A 7,083-nucleotide genomic window follows, 5' to 3' on the forward strand; every position below is an offset into this window, starting at 1 on the left:
GCGATATACCCCCCGTACGGCCATTAAGTCTCAAGCACTAGTGGATTTCATCAACAACTCGACCGAGTTGCAGATTCCCGAAGATAGGCCCAATCACACCTATTGGACCATCCATTTCGATGTATCTAGGCAGTTGGAAGGCTCGGGGGCTGGTGTGGTGTTAACTTCACCTCAGGGTGATAAATTCTGCTATGTCCTCCGACTCATGTTTCCATGCACCAACAATGCAGCAGAATATGAAGCTCTGCTCCATGGATTCCGACTCGCCAAAGAGATGAACCTCACCCGAGTCAGATGTTTGGGCGACTTAGATCTAGTGGCATAGCAGGTTTCTAGCACCTGGGATTCCAGAGATCCCATGATGGCGGCTTACAGGCGAGCTGTGTCAGACGTGGCGGGTCATTTTCATGGTTATCAAGTGGATCACATCGATCGGTGACTCAATGAAGCAGCAGATGCTCTTTCACGCCTCGGTTCACAACGTAAGCTGGTTCCCCCAATGTCTTTTGAGATGTGTGACATAACCCCTCGGTGAGGCTACCTTTAGTGGAAGATTTAGCGGTACCAGACCCTGAGTCCGAGTTACCCACAGATGAGTTATTGGCTCGCCAAATTGTCCGTCGATGCAAATCCATGGTCATACATAACGGCGAGTTGCATAAGCGAAGCACTTCGGGGGTATTTCAAAGGTGTGTCTCTTCCGAGGAAGGATGTATGATTCTAAATGAAATTCATCCAGGCGACTGTGGTCATCATGCCGGGCCAGGCTCCCTGGTTTCCAAAGCCTTTAGGCATGGGTTTTATTGGTTGACGGTTCATGCAGATGCTGAAGATATAGTTCGCCGATGTGATGGTTGCCAAAAATTTGGACGCCAGATGCACGTGTCGGCTCAGGAATTACGGATGATTCCAATTAATTGGCCATTTGCGGTCTTGGGCTGGACATGGTTGGTCCTTTCAAAATGCCGTGCAATAAAAAGACTCACCTATTGGTGGTGGTTGACAAGTTCACTAAGTCGGTTGAAGCAGAACCCGTTAGTAGCTGTGATGTAGAGACGGCTCTCAAATTCTTGAAAAGTTGATCTTCAGGTTCGGATACCCTCATAGTATCATTACTGACAGTGGCACTAATCTATCAAAGGACGCAATGCAAGAGTTTTGCAGACGAGAGCATATCCGGCTTGACGTTTCTGCAGTCGCACACCCCCAGTCTAATGGACAGGCAGAAAGGGTGAATCAAGAAATATTGTGAGGAATCAAGCCCCGGTTTATGGTACCTCTGGAGCGTACTCCGGGATGTTGGGCTTGAAGAATTGCCCTTAGTGTTATGGAGTATCAGGACCACCCCAAATCACTCCACGGGTTTTACTCCTTTTTCTGGTCTACGGGGCAGTGGCAGTATTGCCAAGTGACATCAGACACGATTCACCGCGAGTCGCCGCCTATGTGGAATATGATAACGAGTTGGCACGACAAGATTCATTCGATGCTTTGGAGCAAGAACAAAACTTGGTTGCATCGCGATCGGCGATCTATCAACTGGACTTGCTACGCTATCACAGTCACCGCGTCAAGAGCCGGACTTTTCAAGAGGGCGACTTAGTGCTTCGGTTGATTCAAGACCACACTAGTATGCATAAGTTATCACCTCCATGGGAAGGAACGTTTGTCATCAGCAAGAATCTTCGAAACGGTTCATACTACTTGGTGGATCTTCGCCCTGATAGGCCAACTACAAAGGTTGAGACAACTCGCCCCTGGAATATTGCTCACTTGCGGCCTTACTACACCTTGAGCCATGGGCTCCTTTCTTTTCTGGAAATCTCAGAACTTCTAATCTTTTATTTATAAAGCAATAAAGCCGGCACCCACGAAACTCGGGGTCCTTTGCCGTTTCCGCTTCTTGAAAGCATGAATCTTTATTGTTCTATGAGTCATCCAAGCATGGACGCTATCAGTACCAAAGAGCATAAGTCGCAATGCTACACTTGTTTCCAAACTGGGTACTAATAAGCCAAAGAGGACCAAAGTTGCCACATTGCACGGTTCAAACATGGGCGCCTTATATGGTTTTGAGAATTAAGCCGGCTTACTTGGGGGCTACTAGTTCCCAAGTTGTTTTGAAGTAAGAGCGTATACGCTTGTGCAATCCTATGTTCGACTTTTCCCTAATCATAGGTCATTTGGGGGCTTCCACTCACTGAGTTCAGCTTGAATACCCTCTTGGCTAGCGAAAAATTACCGCATTACAAATGGTTATACTATACTATGTGTTGGACGAGTCGCCCTATGCACCCATGTACTCTTGGCGAGTCAATCCGCTTTTTGGACCCTGAACTCACCTTGGTTAAAACATGAAAGGTACCGGCCAGAGCCACACAAGGAAAATAGAGAAACCATTGGTTCACTGAACCTGCTTCACTGAAGCTTGACTCGCGCCAGATCAGCCGGTCTAAAAAACTTGGGTTGTTGCAAAAGTCTTCTTAGGGTAGCACTAGAGTTTTGTAGAGTCGTCCTATCCTGTCATAGCTCATCGAGCCGACAAATTTTTACGACTATCTTCATGGCACTGCCACAAGATTTCATAAACCTTTTTATGACTCGCCACGACTCACTGAGCCGGCTCCTTACTTATAACTCGCCATGACTCACTGGGCTCGTTCATCTCTTGCCACAACTCATTGAATCGGCTTATGGTGTTTTTTCCCTGACAAACAGGTTGAAGAAGTTTTTTTTCCTTGTCAAAATATTACACTTCCTAAACTATCAAGCATCGGGATTGGTAAAGTCGATTCATGATTCAAAAAAAGGATAAACAGTTCAAAACTGTCAAGCAAAAGGCATGGATGGAAGATTGTTTCCCTGAAACCTAGCAACTATTACATGGCTCACTCGCCATACCGGGCATCATTTCCCGGTCAAGAAGATATCAAATTGTTTTTGATGAAATGATTACATGATGGGTAAACTTAAGCCGCCTCCGGGTCACCTTGCCTTGAGCTCTCTCCATCTTCAATTTGTAAGTCGCCCAGCTTCCAGTTGCACTTGGACAAGGCAATGAATTCATCTTCATTGTTGAGAAAGACAGATAGGTCCGCTTCAAAGTCGATGGGATTCTTGCGCCGGCGAGGAGTCAGGCGGGTAATTTCGAACGAAGGAGGAGTCTCCTTTCTATTATTGTCATCATACACAGCCTGGTATTTGTTCAAGTCCAAACCGGCCGCCAGCTGAGTCGCCGCGGCACGAGACTCTTTGACAACCCGGTGGTAATCGTCTTCTATGAACTCCGACTCATCGTCTTTCAGCTCAGGATAACCAGCAGCTACCTCCTCTGGCTTGAGTTCAGGGGCATAGTCTACGTACCGACTTATGGTGGTCAGAGCTCCTTTGCGGGCAGCTGACCTCTTCAGTTCATCTACTTGCGGTGGCAACATTGACAGGCAACCCAGCATATTCTTGATGGATTTAATTGGCTCCTTGTTGCCCATCACCGCCTTCATCGTCATCTTGCTCCCCGTATACAACTGCTCCGTAAAGGTGTAAATCGCCGTCAGCTTCAGGATGCAGTCGTTTTGGAGACTGGCGGCTCGCTGACCCACAAAGGATAAATCGAGACAATTAGTATTTGCAAACTAAATTGTGGCTTCTCTTTTCGAACAAGGGAATTACTTCTTACCAAACATGGCTTGGGTGATGTTGGAAACATGCTTGTTTAGCCCGGAGAGCTCCTGTAGGGCGGCTTCTAGCTTTGCCTCGGCTTGTTCCGCCTGCTTTAGGATGGCGGCTTGATCAACATTGGCTTTCTTCTCAAATTTTTGGTGGTCGGCTTTCATTTTCTCCATATCAGGGAGGGCCAACCGATATTTTTCTTCACATGTAGTCCGAGCATTCTGCTGTTCGGCTAAGTTTTTCTTCAAATCAGCAAGGGATGACTCAGCCCGGGTCACAGATTCCTGCAAACAAATTTTGGGGAGACAAGTTTCAGAACTGTTGCAAGCAACATCCCTCACACTTGGGGGCTAATGTATGATTCTTTTCGAAGTCATACAAAATTCAAGACCCAGCTCATCTTTCAAAAGATGACCCGACCCTTGGGGGCTACGGGTTGAAGTTTTTCTTTAAATCAAGACCCGGCTGATCTTTCAAAAGATGACCCGGCCCTTGGGGGCTACAGGTTCAAGTTTTTATGTAATTCAAGACCCGGCTCATCTTTCAAAAGATGACCTGGCCCTTGGGGGCTACAGGTTCAAGGTTTTATCTAATTCAAGACCCAACTCACCTTTCAAAAGATGACTCGGGCCTTGGGGGCTACACGTTCAAGTTTTTATCTAATTCAAGACCCGGCTCATCTTTCAAAAGATGACCCGGACCTTGGGGGCTACAGGTTAAAGTTTTTATCTAATTCAAGACCTGGCTCATCTTTCAAAAGATGACCCGGCCCTTGGGGGCTACAGGTTCAAGTTTTTATCTAATTCAAGACTCGTCTCATCTTTCAAAAGATGACCAGGCCCTTGGGGGCTACATGTTGAAGTTTTTATCTACTTCAAGACCCGACTCATCTTTCAAAAGATGAGCCGGCCCTTGGGGGCTAAGGGTTGAAGTTTTTCTCTAATTCAAGACCCGGCTCATCTTTCAAAAGATGACCCGGCCCTTGGGGGCTACGGATAGATATGGGTCTAGCAGATATTGCAACAAACATAATTCATCAATCAAGACTAGTCTTCCGGAAGGCTAATTGGTGGAAGTACACATAATAAAAGACGTACCTCATGTTTCATTCTCATCATGTTGATCAAGCTCTTCTCCATTTCATAACTTGTCTCCAGGTGACTTACGAAGCCAGAGCAGAGTTGCTCAAATTCAAGCTTCTCGTAATGGGGAAGCTTCAGCTTAGTGATATCTTGTTCCGCGGAAGGATGGGCCTCTTTTGATGCATGTTTGGATAACACCGTTGTTGCAGGCTTGGAGTAGCCAGTACCAGTAACAATTACGGTATCTGGATCTTCAGTCGCCTTGGAAGAGCTCGGCGGGTTAACATTTTCAGTGGTTTCCTTTAGAGGGCCTGGAGAGTCGATCCGGACGTCAGGAATGTCATCCACACGATAAATCACGAGCTGACACTTGGTCTTCATCAAACTCTGGGGCAGACATGCTCATACCTAACACCTCAGTCGTCTTAGGAGAAGAACACAAGTCGCCAGTTTTTCTCTTCTTTGCTTGTGCTCTGAGATGAAGACATCAAAGTTAGAACAAATATCATTATTAGGAAGGAAAAAAGGTTAATAAAAGAACTTACCCCTGTACACGAATCATTGGCCGAAGAGCTGACATTACTGAGTCGCCGGATGAAGGAGGAGAGACCTGAAAGAATAAAAGTTCAAGGAGTGAACGAGTTATGAATAACATTTTCTACAAGAAGGAGAATGTGTTAACATGAGTATACCTCACTTGGGCATTTCCGACCGGTTGTTTTCAGGTAGAACGGAAACTAAGTCGCCAGAATGGCTTTGGGTTTTACGTTTGGGAGCATACCTCGCCTTCTTCAAAAGGAAATCAGGGTCCAGACAAGGATTTGGGTGAGACATGGGGACTTTTCCACAAATCCGCCTGGCCGGCCTAGGTGAAGAGGAAGTTGAGTCAGAAGAAATAGAAATTACCTCGACCACGTCATCTTGGATCTCATAGCCATCATCCTACGCACAAAGGTAACAGGACATAAGCATAAGTCGGAACATAATGATGACAAACAAAAGGGTAAATTTTTACCTCTGACTGTTCTTCACCGGCTCGGGACTCGCCGACGACGGATGACTCCTTGACGGCGGCTTTGCCCTTTCTCTTTTTCTTCTTCTTCGGTGGCGGCTTAGTTGTTTTCTGGACAGTCACCTTTGGCCTTCAATACCAAAATGATGATCCTTTCTGGTGGATAGAATCAAATTTCAAACCTGGAACATTGGCACATATGTTGAAAAAGGTAAAAGGAGGCGACTTAGATTGTTACTAGTGGAGCCGGGTTGGAGAGGCAGAAAGGCTTGAGCCTGACCTTGGCACAGTTTTTCAAGGACTCGCCGGTTAACTTCTTGATTATGTCGACAATGTCTTGCTCGGTGAGTCTTGTATGAAAAAAGCATTGGGGATGGTTCTCGCTGCTGTCGTACTCGCACATCACACCATCCCGGCGACTCAGAGGAAGAATTCTCCACTCCACCCAACAACAGAATAGGTCAACCCCGGTTAGCCCATTATTTGTCAAAGACCTTACATGGGAGAAAACGGGGATGAATTCCGATTCTTCTTCTTCAGTAACTTTCTCTGGCAGCTTGAAGTCCATGGGTAAGCGATCTTCTCTATAACCTGGAAGTGGGTTCACACCGGGAGGAGAAGTGTCACGACAATAAAACCATGACTCAGCCCAGCCTTTGGGATGGTTGGGCTGGACGATAGACAGAAACCCACATTCGCGGCGCCGCTGAATGTTGACCCCCCCCCATGTTCCAAGTTGGGCCCGCTGGTAAATTTGGTCTGGCGGTTCAGATGGAAGAAGTTCCAAAATAATAGAACTGTGGACTCTGTCTGTAGATAGGCCTCGCAAAATACTTGGAATTGACACAGGTTACTGATAGAGTTGGGCCCCAGGTCCTGAGGGTGAACATTGAGGAAGTGCAGAGCATCACTAAAAAACTTTGACCCGGGAGGCTTGAAGCCTCGTTCAAGATGATTAAAAAAATAACTACCTCCCCCTCGGCAGGATTGGGAGTCACCTCGCGTAGGGCGGTCCGCCAACCAACAACTTCCTTCCGATCAAGATAACCCGCCAAAATATATTTCTCGAGAAAGGTGTCAGTAATCTTGGTTGGTAGCCAATTGCATTTCGAGATGTTGACCATGACTACAAAAAGAAGGAACAAGGTGGCTCATTAAAGACCATAAAACGTGGTAACTCGCTAGTTGGAGATCTACATATGTCTGTAGGGACATTATGACTCGCCGTTAGGTGACCAAAGGTCTTGATATGAGGATATTCTAACTCTCTAGTTGAGCGATTTATGGCATGTCTACAAAGGCGTTATGACTCGCCATTCG

This window comes from Hordeum vulgare, chromosome 1H (genome assembly GCF_904849725.1).
Source record: "Hordeum vulgare subsp. vulgare chromosome 1H, MorexV3_pseudomolecules_assembly, whole genome shotgun sequence".
NCBI classification, from domain to species: domain Eukaryota; kingdom Viridiplantae; phylum Streptophyta; class Magnoliopsida; order Poales; family Poaceae; genus Hordeum; species Hordeum vulgare.